The 16342-nt window shown below is 34.9% G+C and overlaps 1 protein-coding gene across 5 annotated transcripts in view; it reads left to right on the top strand.

The window, feature by feature from the left end:
* ARHGAP24 (Rho GTPase activating protein 24) overlaps nucleotides 1–16342 on the top strand; it is a 507712-nt gene that overhangs the window by 386516 nt on the left and 104854 nt on the right. The window lies entirely within an intron of this gene.

Genomic DNA, 16342 nt, shown 5'->3' with positions numbered 1-16342 from the left:
AACAAAATAAAATATTGGATTGTAATCCAAACTATAAAATAAATGAGTTATTACATATAACAAATTATTACATATTACAAATAAATGATTGAATTTCAGTCTGTCCAAAAACTCAACAAGGAAGTCGGGGGTTGGGAATGGTTGTTGATACATCCAGTCCTCAGTGTCTGTTCCAAAAAGATCATGCTTCTCTTCTATTTCTGTCATTCCTTGCAGGGGACTCTGGTATTTCACTTGCATCACCTCTAATTCCCAGGCATTGTTACGAGATGATGCTTCCAACTGCATTTGACTGGTGCCTTCTATGATCGTCTAACTCTAGTTGTTACAGTCCTGCTCTGGGGGAAACAAAACAAAACAAAACACAAAGCTGAGAAACTTTCAGCTCACCAGTTTGACACCTATTTGGTGAACAGAGTAAGGGAGCACATTTTATTACACCAACTTGTAGAAAAGGAAAAGCTTTTCTTTTTCCATACATTTCCATAATCAATTTGGTTTTTCTTTTATTGATTAACAGAAGCATCTTGTTAAAGGAGCTGATTATATTGAATTTGTGGGAACTGTTTTCTGAAACTGAAGTTGAGGCATATACCAGAGAAACAGGAGAATTTTATTAAGGATTCAGGATAGAATATCTGAAATTAGAATTCAGAAGAGAGCTGGAGGTCAGCTCATTATACATACAACATAAAAGTGAAAACTTCGGCTATGCATCCACACTGCCTAGATTTGAATCCCTGCTCTGCCAGTACTATGGCTTTGTGCCTTTGACTAGTGTCTCAATATTTTTGCACCTTAATTTAATCATCTGAAAAATGGGAATGATAATAATAGTATCTACCTGAAATGCTGTGTGGATTAATTGAGTTAATGCATGTGGAGCTCTTACAACAGTGCCTGGCACTTAATAAATGTTAGCTGTTATTATTATCATTAGCAGTAGTGTCAGTATTACAGGGGAGCAATAAAAGTGCCTTCATTATTTATAGTATCATATACTGTATATAATGAGCTTTTTTCTCTCCTTCCCCGGCTTTAAATGTTAGCAACCAACTATGTCTAGAACTATGAAACTACATCCTCCCTGTATTGTTAAGACTTTTATATGTATATGTCTATATTGTCTATCAAAGATGAAATTTAAACAATAGAACTCATTCATTAGGTATGGCTATAAAGCAGATTGACCTCAATTGTTGATTTTGCTTTTCAGGAAATAATGTAAACCCAGTGTACTTTGCTGACCTTCCCTGTCTGTGTATGGTAGCTTATTATCCATATTGCCCCAATACTTACGGGTTAACATTTTTAGAAGTAAAGTCCACTAATTATTAGAGACTTTCCTTTTTCATGAACTCACATATTTATGGGTGATATGAACATAGGGGTTCTTGGAGATTGCAGGTGTTTTGTGCATTGGGACAGATGTCTCCATGGGTTTACTTTGTGCTCTGCACACTTAAAAGCCACTTACAGGGCTTCCCTGGTGGCGTAGTCGTTGAGAGTCCGCCTGCCGATGCAGGGGACATGTGTTCGTGCCCCGGTCCAGGAAGATCCCACATGCTGTGGAGCGGCTAGGCCCATGAGCCACGGCCACTGAGCCTGCGCGTCCAGAGCCTGTGCTCTGCAACGGGAGAGGCCACAACAGTGAGAGGCCCACGTACGGCAAAAAAAAAAAAAAAAAAAAGCCACTTACATTGTATAACATTTAATTATTTAATGAGGGTTTTAGGGCCCTTTCCTTTGATAGTGTTTACAGAGGAAACATTTTTCAGACGTATCAAAAACAGAGATTGGGGGAGGCAAGGAAGGAATGATATCTCCTTTGTTTTAAAGGTGGCAGTTTACTCTGTTTATTGTTTACTGTTTCTTGAGTTTACTTCAAGTTTCTTTGTACTGAATAGTACCTACTAAATGGTACAATTGTATTTCTATTTGCTCACCATGGTAATGTTGAAATAAGGGGAGGAATTATCAAGTAGATATGAGACTAGAGTTTTATTCCCACTTATTCTTTCTTTTGAATAAAGACCTCCTAAAAAATTCCTCATTGGAAGAAAGGTATTGACTTTCTCATCTATTCCAAAGGAAGTCTATGAAGTGTATAAATGTGTATAAAGTATATAAATGTCTCCATAAATGTTTCAGATTACTCTCCAAGCTAATTTTTGAGGGATCTAAAGCTTATACCAATCTGGGAGTCGTATTTAGGAGAAATAATACAAAATTATGAATAAGAAATCAACTATTGTTTTAGAAAGAAAAAGAATTCGCAACAAATTCCAAATTTATGACAGCCGACAAATACCCACAAGCATCACAAATCCAGAAAAATGACAGGATTGTTACTTACAAAATGCCTAATGTACTTTCTGCCCTACCTTAATTGACGGAGTACTCTTTGATTACCTTTTGACAACTGTTTTGTAATATCACTTTCTACAGAAAGAGTGAAAAGATAATTCAACCTTTCCTTAAACCACATGCATATATTCCATTAAACCTAAGCTAAATGTATCCCCAGTACATCTCCTTACCTGGATACCAAAATTGCTGGTGGCCACTCCAGTGTTAACTGACCCAAGGGAAAGTATGATGGTTGGTAAATTGAAATGGAAAGAGGGGCTTTACTAGACTGTGGCTAAAGCATCTTAATTTTGTAAATTTTATAAAAATATATGACCATGTGAGCACATTGACAAAGCCCCTGCAGGACCTTGGAAGAGGGCTGTGCAGTTGAAGAGCCTTGAAGCTTAAGCTTCACTTGTTCGATAATTAATTCCCCTCTTCTTGAGGGACGAAGTAGTGAGAGCAAATTGACCCTTCCTTTCACCAACAAAGAGATGCATTATATTATCCATGTGGTTTACTCTCTTGAAGACTCCTAATTATTGGATGATATTATTATGTTAATATAAGGGTAAGAATAAATTGTTTTCATTAAAAAATAATGATTATAGCCACTAGTTTTAAAAGTTTATTTGCTTTAAACTAGACATTTAACCAAGGTCTAGTATGCAGCACATATTAAGTCTAAATTACCAAGGTACTCCCAGGAAGAACTGTGAAAATATACATGAATTATTTACTCACATACTTCAAACAGGCCGAATGAGTGTTTGTTTTTATCTAATAGGTTATGTTTTGATTATAGACTGGTGACCTTGAACTTATAACATTTTTCTTTCACAAGAACATTTGAATTTCCTAAGCCTTATACTTTACATTAGGAGACATAATCAACACACTAATATAGAAATCACTCTACATCTTAAGACATATCTTAGACAAACAAAAACAAATCCCATTGGAATTGAACTATAAAGAAAGGGTAAATTGTTAATGGCCGATTTTTCTTCCCTGGCTGAGAAGTCATAGTTAGCTATAATATTGCTGATACTCTGGACTTTAAAGAATCCTGAGGCCGGTATTGGTGTTGCTTATGCATAAAAAAGCTGTGGTTTATGATGGTAGCTACCTTCAACAGAGACCCTACCCCTTACTGGCAGCATAAGGAAGCCCAGAGTATCAACTTCCAGGTCAGATCATATTTCAGACTCTGGCCCAGCTATTTACTAGCTATGTCAATATTGGGCAAACAAATTAGTTTCTGAACTTCAGCTTCCACTCTGTAAATGGGAATAGGTGAGCTGTAAGAATAATTCAGAGTAATAAAATACCTGACTCTCCTTCTGACACATATGGCCACTTGATAAATGTTAATTTTCTTCATTTTCTTGCTTTTCACCCTATTTCCTCTCCAAGTGAACACACATCTTTATTCGTAAATCACTTTGTTCACTTAGCAAATGCTTGAGATCATCTGCTACATACAAGGGCTTTTGCCATGTGCAGAGGGTTTGCAAAACTGAATAAGACATGGTGCCCTGTTCCAGGAGTTCATGCAGGAGTGGGGACAGTAAAAGCTAACCAGAGTGTAATGTGATAAATGTTGCCACGGAGTGTTCAGATGTTCAGAATGAGAGATCCCATTCTTGTCTGCTGTATGACCAAGCTCTGTATTGCTTTTATTTCTAAGCATTCATTTCATGCGACATCGTTTCATGCCTTTCTATTTCAGTAAATCCATCTTGTGTTTCTGTTACCTGACCCATTTGTTAAGAGTTCCTCACTTCCATTCTCCACACTGAAGCTGATGTCTGCTTTTATCTACTTTTTTCCATGCAGGGTAATAAAAATTGGACTAGTACACTCAAAACATTTTTGACTGTGCTCTCTCAATTAAAAAAAATAAAATAAACAGAACATTCAGTCCAATGTAAGTATGGTATTTATTTGCTTATATGTTATACATTTTTATTAATGTATTTTTTATTTATAAAACATGCAGAAAAAAGTTGGATGATTAAATTAAGCACTCTGCTGTTAAGCTCCATATGAGTTCATAAAAAATTCTGAGTCTTGCAAAATTGCTTAATAAAAATATTAAGACTTGAGTTATTCCATAGAATTAGGAAGAGATCGCTTGAAACCTAGAGCAATTTGAAAACAGAGCACAAATAAGTATGAGAAATATCTTCATACAAACATTAGTACCGTGAAATCTCCATAGAACTTGGCACCTAACTTCACTGTCAGACAATCAAGGCTTTGCAGTCTGGAATCCTGGGCTTGACTTCTTCCTTTAAGAGGTAGGTATGGAAGGGTACTTGCTTCTAATAGAGACCATTTTCATCAAAATGGAAAATCTTATCCCAGGTGTGGGCTTTCTCATTAATCCACTGTTTTAAGTGAGGGGATATGTCTTGGGCAGTTTCTACAACTGCACTTGCATCTTAACCTATTGAAAAGCTGAGAAGTTCTTAAAATTCCTAAATAAGCCACTATTAGAGGAACGCCCCTCTGTAAAATTTTCAGTTCCATCCTTAAGGTTTTCAAGTATTGCTAAAGCTCTCTCTTTGATTGTGAGAAAGCTTGTACCTGATTTCTTCAGCACATTAACATTCTAGTAAAAAGTCATGTATGAACCAAAACTATTATTGTATCCTACTGATATCCCTCCTTTTTTTACAATCACATGTGAGGAAGTTCATATCAAAGAAACATAGAGCAGAAGAGATTGTATTTTAAAAATAATAACTTTATGAGTAATACAAAAATATCTTAATTTAAATGAAAAATACCTTTAATATATGGCATTTTTCTCAATCTTTATAAAAGCAATCATTTTGGTAACCATTATAACTGAGATAAATTATCTCACAAAAGCAGAATATACATGCTGTGCAATCAGCATACACCCAGGGCAAGGTCCTTCAACAAAAATAGCAGGTATACATGTGTTTCAAATAATCATGTTATTTTTCACAGCTTTTGGACTGTTGCTCATCAGACTCAATTAGATTGTTTCCTCTTGTAATTTACCTGATAGAATTGGCTTGTGCTTGAATTATCAGCATTGTCTTTAATACTTGGTTTCTTGGAAAGAATCTTTTTAAGCCATATGTTCATTTCATGAGGACTAGTTTCTTAAAATGGGTGCTTTAATCCATTACTTCACTGAACCACAAGCCTGTACACTACAATATATTCAGTAACCTCAAAGCTCAAATACAATTGTAAGATTTCTGCTCTCCATTCCTTTGCCTTGTGAAACTCCTCCTCTTCCCTGAGTCTCCTTCTTCAATAAGCAAACTGACCATCTGACCTATGCACTAAGTGAAAGTCTCAGGGTCAATCATATGTTAAATATTACTAATATTGGATCTCTTTATTTTCTTCTATGAAAATAATATAAAATCAAGTTGTAAGATTTTCTTCCAGCACCCAATGGATTATCATGCTCAGCCCCTCTGACCATCAGCTCTACGCATGATAGAGCGTATATAACCTCACAGGTACTTGACCATCCTGTAAAACCTCCCAATTAGTGCCCTTGTTTTACCATTGCATGATACACATGGGTTAGAGAGGTTCTTCTGGCACCACTTAGGACAATAGCTGTGTGCTTTTTTGTTAAAAATATTATTCACGGTGGCGCAGTGGTTGAGAGTCTGCCTGCCGATGCAGGGGACACAGGTTCGTGCCCCGATCCGGGAGAATCCCACATGCCACGGAGCGGCTGGGCCCGTGACCCATGGCCGCTGAGCCTGTGCGCCCGGAGCCTGTGCTCCGCAACGGGAGAGGCAACAACAGTAAGAGTCCCGCGTACCGAAAAAATATATATATATTATTCACGATAACGTGTTAAAGACTAGTAAGGCAGATTTTATTCTGGGAGACTGTCTCAATAGATATAGGGACCACTTCAGTGGAGTTTTGCAAGTGGAGGAGAGGGATTGGACTCAACCCTGAATACAACAAGGAAAAGTGGGAATTTATAGTCAAGAAAGAGGGTGAGGGGGTCGGTGAATAGAAAATTACTAAGAGGAAACATTGGGGTGAGGGGGAATTGTGGCCAAACCGACCTAACAGGATTCTTGCTAAAGGCAGGCCAGGGTGATCAGACATCATAGGGGATAGTGGAGAATGAAGAACCCCATCAGATATCAAGGGTGGGGATTCTGGCTAAACTGACTTAGCAGGATTCTTGCAAAAATTGGACAATGCAGAGACAAACACAGAAATTCGAAAGTCAGGATGTATTTGAAAAGAGAGTTCAGAGGAGCCTGACTAAAGTTTGGTCAGAAAGAGATTCTTTGTTAGTTTGCAGTCAGTCTAATTCTATCGTTCTTCATTGAACTTTTCTCTATAAAAAGATTACAGACTAAGGCTACCTGAGTTTGAAGTTGATGTACTTTGTTAACTACTACATTATTATTAGATTCAGTTTTCATGTAAATCTTCAGTTAAGATGTTATTTCTCTATTCCAGCTCTATCTCTCTATATTTATCTATCATCTCTCTTTTTGTTTTCTCATGACTGTTACAAAATATGGTAGCTCATTAAAAAATGTTTTAAATATTTGTAGTCTGTTAGTCTGAGGTAAACTCTTGTTGTTGTTTTGTATGTTTCATTCCCATGTGTATTTATTATTTAACACAAGGTGGTATGGAAAAAGCAAAAATGAGTAATGAGTGTAGGTATCTGTTTTGAAATAAAAATTTAAGAACAAAGGACACATTTTATCCTATCTAAAATATAATGAAATTAAGTAGGGGCAAACTATTCAAAATGTTTTATGTTTGGTAAAGACTTAATTAGGTGTTTCATAAATTGTTTAAGAAAACTTATTAAATGTGCCCAGACAATATGCATTTATGCAAAACTTATTACATGTGCCCAGCTTAATGCATTTACGTTTACTAGTGAAAGAAAAGTTTGGTCCATGATTGTGAGAACAAGCTAATATATAGAATATACAGTTATAGGAATTGATAGTTACTTAATTAAATATTAACTTCATGCACACCTCAGAGTTTTATACTCTTAATTTGATGTTAAAATGGTTATAGGAAGTAACCCTATTTTTTTTAGCTAATTAAAATGGAAAATGGAATACATGAAAGAGAAAATATCTTTGTAATATCTAGCTAATTTATTCCTGTATCTATCAAGCCTGTTATTTCAATTGATGGCAAGTACTCAAAAGAGATTATCTTATCCCTTTAATTTTCAAGCATGGACATATATAGACAGATATGTGTACATGTGTGCTTTTGATGCTGTAAATTCTTTAAAAAGACCAATGTGTACCTTTTTTAGTTGAAAGTGGAATGCAGTGTGCAATAAGGATGAAATAACCCCTTGATAAAGATTTCAGGAAGACTAAGTGTTCAGTTATTTAAAAACAGATAACAACAACAATTGTATAGCCCACATCTATGTATGCTATAGAAGAGATAGTTAATTTTTTAAAGTTACAATTAATATCAATTGCTCTTGGTTTCCTCATCTTTTAAGATTGAGGAGAAAAATTCTACATTAAGACCCCTATTAATAAACAATAGTAATCAATGTTCACTAATAGATGAAAGTTAAGCCAGACCCAGATGATATTTTCAGTCAATTTTGAAGCGGCATTTAACTGTATATACATATTTTTTAAATCCTATATTCATGTTTTTTACACCTTATCTTGGAATAAAATATTGCAAGCCTTGTCATTTTTGATCTTGCATAATCCATTTGTTTCATTGTAAAGGTCCAAAGCATTTGCTATCGCAGAGCATCTTACTACGTTAAAGCTCCTCCAGTTATATCCCTTAAGAGGTTAATAAAAAAGCAATTTTTCAAAGTTTTTCCCCCTTATCTCCAGTATAACATTTCTCTTACATTATGCCCATTTTCTCTACAACTTTGCATTTTTCTCTTTTTGCCAAGCTTTATGATACAAGATATCACCTTTATGAAAGCATTGAAGAAACTGTGTAAAAACTTGGAATGAAAAATTGACTAGGCACTCAATCTCCGCTAAGCAATTCAACCGAGTACAGTACCAAATGTTTCAGTGCTTGTGGAAGTATTACAAAGGCTAGCTGCTGAATAAAGGCAATGGAATTTTATCTTTAAAACACTAAGAAATAGAACACTTGCATATATTTTATAGGAACATAGTAACTATGTCTAGTAATGAGGAAAGTATTTTATTTGGCTTTTTTGCATAAATGTCAACATCATGATCTTATTCTATGCATTTTCTCTAAGACAACACAATCAGTAAAACTGTGTTCCATGTACGTATCAGTTGTATTATGTTTATTCTGAAAATTACTCTTCAGAAATTTCTTTTTTTGCATTGTAATAAGATACAATTTATTTCTGACCAACACATTGCCTACCTTTGTGTGTTGTGGAGATTTGCTATGATCACCATTTAGCTGTTATATAGTTATATAAATGCAAAGAATGATAGTGACTGAGAAAAATGTAAATTTACACATAAGTTGGGAAATTACCATTTAGTTCCAATAGCAAAAATAAAATATAAACAGCTCAATAATTTTTTTGGTTTGCTTTTATTCTCTTAAAGATGTTAGTGTCATTCCTTAGATTAAATTATGTTTTCCATCTTGTGAAACTATGAGCCATCGAAAATAAAAAGAACATGTTTTTTAAATATGAATATTAATTACTATTATAATAAAAATTGAAAAAATAACATAAATAGTATTTGTGGTAAGGATAGTAACCTAATTAGCAAAGAACATGATAAAATTAAATGATTTTGGAGGGCAGCAGGTTTGTATGTTTTATTTATTTTGTAATTGTTAACCTTGCCATGCTCTTTGTTCATTTTTTAAAAACAAGTAGAGGAAGAACAGCTTGTCCAGGGTTTTTTACATGATTTATGCTGATCTCTGGGGTAAGTTTTCTTTCATCCCCTCAAGTCTACATTATTTCGCAGTCAGATTGTGATTTCAAAGAATTGTCTATTTGGTCAGATCTAACCATGCAAATCAGTGATGCTTGTTGTTCCTTCAACTCGCTGAGCGTATATATACTACCTGGGAAAACAAACCTGCAGTTCTCAAAGTCCTAAGTGCCCTGAGCTTCTCTGCCAGCTCTGGATTCCATTTCTCTACTAGAAGCTGCACTGTCAGGATTGTGATCACTGTATAGCACAGTATGTGATAAGCTGGTATAGAGGCTTCATTTCTCCAATTTCTGGTTGTTTGCTTTCTTTTTTTCTACGTGTCAATAAATATATATAGTTTTAAGACTTTATTTTTAGAGTAGTTTTAGATTTACACAAAAACTTAAGATGAAGATAGAGATTCCCATTTGCTCCTCCCACACACATGCATAGCTTACATCACCAACATCACTCACCAAAACACTACATTTTTACCAAGGAGGACCCTATGTTGACAAGATAGTTTATTTTTAACTGTCTATGACCATGTACAATACATTCTGCTAAATTAATCTCTCCTATGTAACTGATTTTCTGAGCAGTTTAATTCTGTGAGAATCAGACCTCGCTGGTGGGAAACAGCACAAAACACATAAATGTGGTGGTCTTCTGCAACAGTGATCACCTGCCTCCAAAGCACACATTAATGTCATGAGTGGGGAATTAAATTCTGCTAAATATAATCAACATCATAAACACTTTGGTGAATTTTCAGTCATAGAAAACATGAAAGATTGTAGACTTGGATGAATAAACAAGGCTACATGTTTTAAGGCCTGTAGTATTGAATAAATTGTTACAAAATTTAGTGCTCACTTCTTTCCCCTTAAACATAATTCAGAAGGGTTAATTTTGGCAATTTTGGTTCAGCTTTTAGGCCCAAATCAAAGGAATCATACAATTATTTTTATGTAAAAACTTTAAGTCCTTCAAGATATCATATAGCTTCTGAGTAGTATGTAAGTGATTGATCTAAATGATATGTAAATGAAAATTTACTTTGCTAATTTTCTAAAGATATATAAAAGTTTGATGAAAACTTGAAATGATGATTCCCAGTGCACACTTCCTAGTGAGCTCTAAATTCTCTTGGAAGTTTTCCTTGGGTCTTGAAGTCACCATTGGATACTGTGAATAAGGGGGAAGTATGAGTTTGAACTACGTTGAAATGGGAACTACAAAAGAAGGAAAATTCATGACTCAAAATTAAGGACCTAGGTTGATAAAAGTGAAGGTAGGAATCTTAGGAAGACAATAAAATACAGAAAATCTGGACAATTACATAAGGATTGAAAGAGGCATTAACAAAATACAACCATGGGCCAATGTGTTTGATGAAGATGTAGGCATACATTTTCAGAAATACTGCATTATACCATTGTGGCAATTAATAAACTGATTTATTCACTTATTCAGCAAATATAACCTAAGCACCTACTATGAATACAGGGATTATGGTCATGAACAAAAATCCATGCTCTGATGGATTTTATAGTCCAGGAAGGGAAACAGAAAAGTAATTACTAATGCTTAAATAACAATTATTGACTGTGCTTTGAATAAAATAAGTTGGATGCTATGCACAGAGAGTAATTAACATAGACAATGGCTCCCGGAGACTCACCTAGTGATATTATTACCTATGTTTGTTGTATTTTTATATTCCTTAGTCATGTTGATCCCTCGGTAATGGGAAATGCCTTAAGAAATACTTTTTATTTTGGAATTTGGAATTTGATGGGAGATTTAAAAATCAGAAAATCACATTTTAGGGATTTTATTCAATGAATTTCTTAAATCAAGAATTTATACTAGATTGTCTTTCCAACCTTCTGGTCAGATTAGCAATAGAAAAGTCATAGGCTCTGGAGCTAGATAGATTTGGACTCCAGATCTGTGTCTAACATTTGTTAGTTCTATGAGTCTAGGAAAAATTTTAAGTTTGTTGAATCTCAGTTTCCTCTTCTTTAAAGTGTGCAAATATTATCAGCATCATAGGGTTATTGTGAGAATTAGAGGACAAAGATTTAGTCTCTAGTAAGTGCTTAATCAGTAGTCTTTTTCTCCCATTTTTTATTCCATGACTCTATGTTCATCTTTAGACTCTCCTGATAATTAAGATGACATCATTAGAAGTTAGGAAATCTAAGTCTCACTCTGCTACTAACTAGGTGCACGACCTTGACCAGTTCATAAAGCCCTTTTGTTTCCCTGTTTCTGATCTGTAAAGTGAAAAATATGAACACAGTAATCTTTGTGGTTATTCTGAATTCTATTTTTTAACTCTATATGTTGAAATATTTGAGTGAAATGAACAAGGATGAGAAGGATAGAAACTTTAAGTAAGTAAAATTTAATGTTTTAAAAATTAAGCTTATGTGCAAAACAGTTTGAGCACTTGGTGTGAGCCAGGCACTTTGTGAAATGTAACAGCAAAGATAAGTAAGACACAGCTCTTATCTACACGAGGGCTCAAGTGTAATGCCTGACAGTTTCTAAGAGTCAAAAACACATTGGGTAGGTGAAGACAGATCTGGGACCTGACATAATTCCTATAGTTGGAGCCACACAAGGCAGGTCCAGCTGACCACCAGCTTAGTGAGTCAATCAAGGTGCAGTGTCTATATGGCCAAGGGCTTCAGGAAGCATTCTGCAAAGATTTTCTGAGAGGATATAGGGGGTTCCTAATAGATGGCTAGAATGTAGCTACAGAGAATGTAAACTGACAATGCAGGCCAGAATCAGCGTATGATTATCCAAACCCCAGTGACTGGAATGAGGTCCTGGAGTAAAACTAGAGTCTCCAATGAGAGTGGAACAGGAACCAAAGCAGGATTTGCTCAGAGCAGACAGGAGACCAGAGTGCTGGGCAAAACACAACTCAGGACTCCACAGCACAGAATGCCCTGAACTACAGCTGCCATCTGGGAGATGAAGAAAGACCTTGCTGAACTGACCTAGACTGGTGAGGAAAGATATTGAGAATATTTAAATACTCCCTTCCCTGTGTTTGAATGGTCTGGGTCAAGCAAATCAGCAGGAACAGTTCAAGGGAACAAAGGGATGAAAAGATGGAGCAGTGAGGGGTACTGTCACTTGTCCCCTTCCTTAGCTTATCATTGAGTAGGAGGGTTCAGATAAGTCTGCATACAAAGAAGAATTTGGCAAGGATCATTGGAAATTTGCAAGAAAAGGGACTTCAAAAGATGGAAGGTACACATATGGCTGAAAGTTTTATAAGCAAGGTTTGAAGAGATGGGGAGAATTTTGATAGGTTTTTGTGATTTTCAACCTTGGCTGACTATTGGAATCAGCTGGGTCACCTGGATTAGCTTGTAAATATGGTATGGTTCCTCCCCTTTCTTGGTGATTCTAATATGCATCCAAGGCTGAAGAAACACTGTGATAGGAGACTGTTCCAACTAGTGGGAATGCCATGAGCAAAGACCCAAAGACAAAGAACAGAGCTTATTTGGGGACCAGAGTCATCTAGTTTCAGTGGTGCAGGTGCTGAGGTGTTACACTGGGGGGAAGAAAATAATACATCATTACACAAACAAAATGGGCCAATGACAAAGCCTTGTGAAATTAGCTAAACTAGGAGAAATGAAGGGACCAAGAGTGTACAAGTTCTGGGAGCCAAGAATGGTGAGAGTTTTTGGAGAAATATGGCTATATAGTGAATAATCCAAACACACAAATAGACAGAAGTCAGGAAAATGTAACACAAATTGAGAATGCATGCAATCTATTTTTCCTGCATTTTGGTCTTATATGATTACTAAGGTCACTAAAAGTGCTTGTTACAGTTTTATTGCATGTTGAGCTATAGTTTTTCATGCATGTTTAGTGAAAAAACACCCTACGTCTCAAATTCTTTACTTACAAAGTGGAGATTTAAACAACAAAAGTCCTTTTCCACTTAAAACTCCTGAAGTTGTTTTGAGGACAAGTGTGTGAAAGCTTTGTTTATAGCATCAGTTCTCAAAAAAAAAGTAAAAAGTGGTTAAATCTTGAGCAAGAGCCTGTAGGTTAAGTTGTAATCAATAATAATACACAACTTAGTATTCATTTCTTTAACACTCTCAACTTACCTAATCATTACTTACCTAATCATTACATTACTTAGGGAATTGACAATTCCAATTTGTTTTCTATAACCTATTTTTCAAAGACGTTTTGCTCAAGCTTTTTCAAGCAAATACCTTTTAGGTACTATCTGATCTTAGAAGGTTTCAGTTCATTCAAATCAGAAGATGCTGAAAAGTTAATGAGGGAAAAAACTTCGTGCCTGTTTTGACTTTAAAGACCATGGGGACAGTAAGCCACTTCAAAGCCTGTCTTTTAATCTTCTCATTGTTGAGCTCTTTGTTGTGAGGGGACGAGGGGGTGTGATTTTTATCCCTGTAATCAGTTTCTGTCAAGACAAGCTTTGTAAACATTTGTTAAGGGGGAGTTACAGAAGTATTATGTGTGGTCACTGGTCTCTCACCCTTAGCTGATAAAAGGAGAGATGAGTGTCAAGTCAGCAAACCTCCAGTCTGGGATAGCTTTCCTCTGGAAGTCTAGAAATGAACCCACTTTCCACAGACACACCTATAATGAAGGAAGATTGAATTTGAAACTGTCAGGTTGTGGAATGTTGGACTTTCTTCTAGAAAATATGGAAGGTAAAATCATTGGGTTTTTTTTTTTTCTTTTTTAGAAACATTTGGAAGCTATGATAAAGAAATCTTGAGGGTGGAGGTTGGGGTTCTGAGGGCAGAGAGACATCATTATATCAACTAAAATTGTTATTTTAAAGGTTTATTATTTCAGTTTATTATCTGTTGCCTTCACATATAAATTGTGTGTATAAATATAATCTCAATTTCCTACTTTCTATGTGAAAATGGGCTCGGAAATTTTTAAATTACATAGGTTCTTTATGTCTGTCAGGAAATTCAAAGAAACTTTAAGAGTGGTCAGAAGTCACCAGGTAGAAGCAAACAGGAAAAAAAGTGAGGCTTGAGAGTATTTTTCTTATTTAAGGCAAATAGACTTTCTTCAGATTTATTCATCATTAACCAATGAATTTTAGGATTTGGTGTCTTTATAGTACATATAAGATTCATTATGATTCCTTTTGTAGAGTTTAATGTTTTTGTATGTGGCCTTGATTATAGTGTTTCAAGGTCTATGTAGCTCTCCTAGGCTTTTAGTTTTGCAATCCACACAGATAGCCTAATTTAGGCTTATATTTGCTCTGGAAACTTAGCGTCTATGTATAGACTTTTAAGTACATGTTTTTATTTGTACTCCTTTTTAAATGTGCTCTTCAAGTAAAAACCATTTTTACAAATTCATAATTCATAGTACATTTTCTATAAAAATCTGTAAATGACTAATAACTCCTACCCAGTTTGAGGGTTGTATTAGCTTTCTCAGAGAATGCAATAATGCATTTTTAGAATTTTCAAGGTTTTTTGGGACAGTTATTCAGTGTCTCTGAAATAGAAGAACTTTTAATATAACAAAAGCACTGTTTGATCATGCACTATATGGTTTAAATTGTAAAATAATAGGCAATACTATAAATTTTTAATACCTATTAATATCTTTTTGAGTTTTCTCTAATAATGTAGGGAGACAGTAGTTCTTCTTAGGTCTTCCGTATGCTTCCAAACATTTGATAATCTCTCATGTGTGAAACCATATGGAAAATTAAAACAGTGGGTTGTTATGGTTAGTAGAGGGGTCATTTCTCTTAACATCTGGGCTCCTTAATTGTCTAAAGCTAGAGTTAGAGAGGGTAAATTATGTTGGTTGATATTTCATCAATTGTCTTTTATGCCTCAGAGGGCAAAATTCTGGATAATTAAAGCACTGCCTAGAATTAGAATCCCTCACTTAGAGAAATTTGAAATGGAGTGTCATAATCAATTACATTGTTGGACTTGTTCAATAAATTAAAGATAAATATTAATCAAAGTCACACTATCACTATTCTAGTACTGTAGAGAATTTTGAATCATCTTATGCTATTTCAAAACACTTTTGGAGGTTATATTCAGATTTATCTTTAATTTAACAGTGGCAAGACTCAGAAGTCATTCATTGCTTGAGGGCCGAAGATACACTTTAGCAAACCATGTTTTTAGCAAAAGTTTAAAGATTGTCAGTGCCCATTATCGGACAACATGATTTACCTATTATAATATGCTAAACTTCATGGAACAATCATAAAACATATTTACTAAGTGAAATAGAAATTATAGCTTGGGTTGCTTAAAAAGATTCATATACAACAGTGAAGTGCACCATGGACAGCGTATACTTTCCATTTTTAGTTTTCATCCTGACTCCAGATTAACATTCTCATGAGGTGTAGATGTGAACACTTTATAAATGAACAATCATTGCACCTGAAGATGGTCCTGCAAGTATTAAGCCTTATCATCATACACCAAGATTATGTGTCTCTTCTAAAATCACTGCTAAAATAGAGTCTTGAGTTTATGCTACTCAAACTGATTGAGAGAGAAGGAATGATAAACAATCATTTGATGTTTATTTTCTGAATAAAATTGATATGTATTCATAGAGCATTGAAAGTATTAATGGAGTAGCTTCTTTGCTTCCAAATAGACTAATACATTATAAGTTGAAATCATGTCATAAAGCAGCCAAAATGTTGAGGCTAGACCACATGCATTTTTCCCTAAAAAATACAAATAAAATAGTTGAAATTAACCCCATACACTCAGATACGAAGACAATAGTTGATACATGTTTTGATATAAGATAATGTTAAACAAGGGTGACTCATGGGCTGTATATCTATTGTATGCATAGAGTTTATTAATGGTCATCACAGAGACAATAACAGGTTTTACTATATATAAGCTGCTGACCTTTTCTCTTGCAACTAGAGAACATCCTGGATCATATATGAATCATAATTTTCCTTGCATCACAAAATACATATTGATATTGACAAGCCTGAATGGTGCTCTATGATAAATATTGTCTCTTTTTCTACA

The sequence above is a fragment of the Grampus griseus genome, assembly GCF_964374135.1.
Source record: "Grampus griseus genome assembly, chromosome: 4".
Classification (NCBI taxonomy): Eukaryota; Metazoa; Chordata; class Mammalia; order Artiodactyla; family Delphinidae; genus Grampus; species Grampus griseus.
This window is presented reverse-complemented; position numbering and strand designations above follow the sequence as displayed.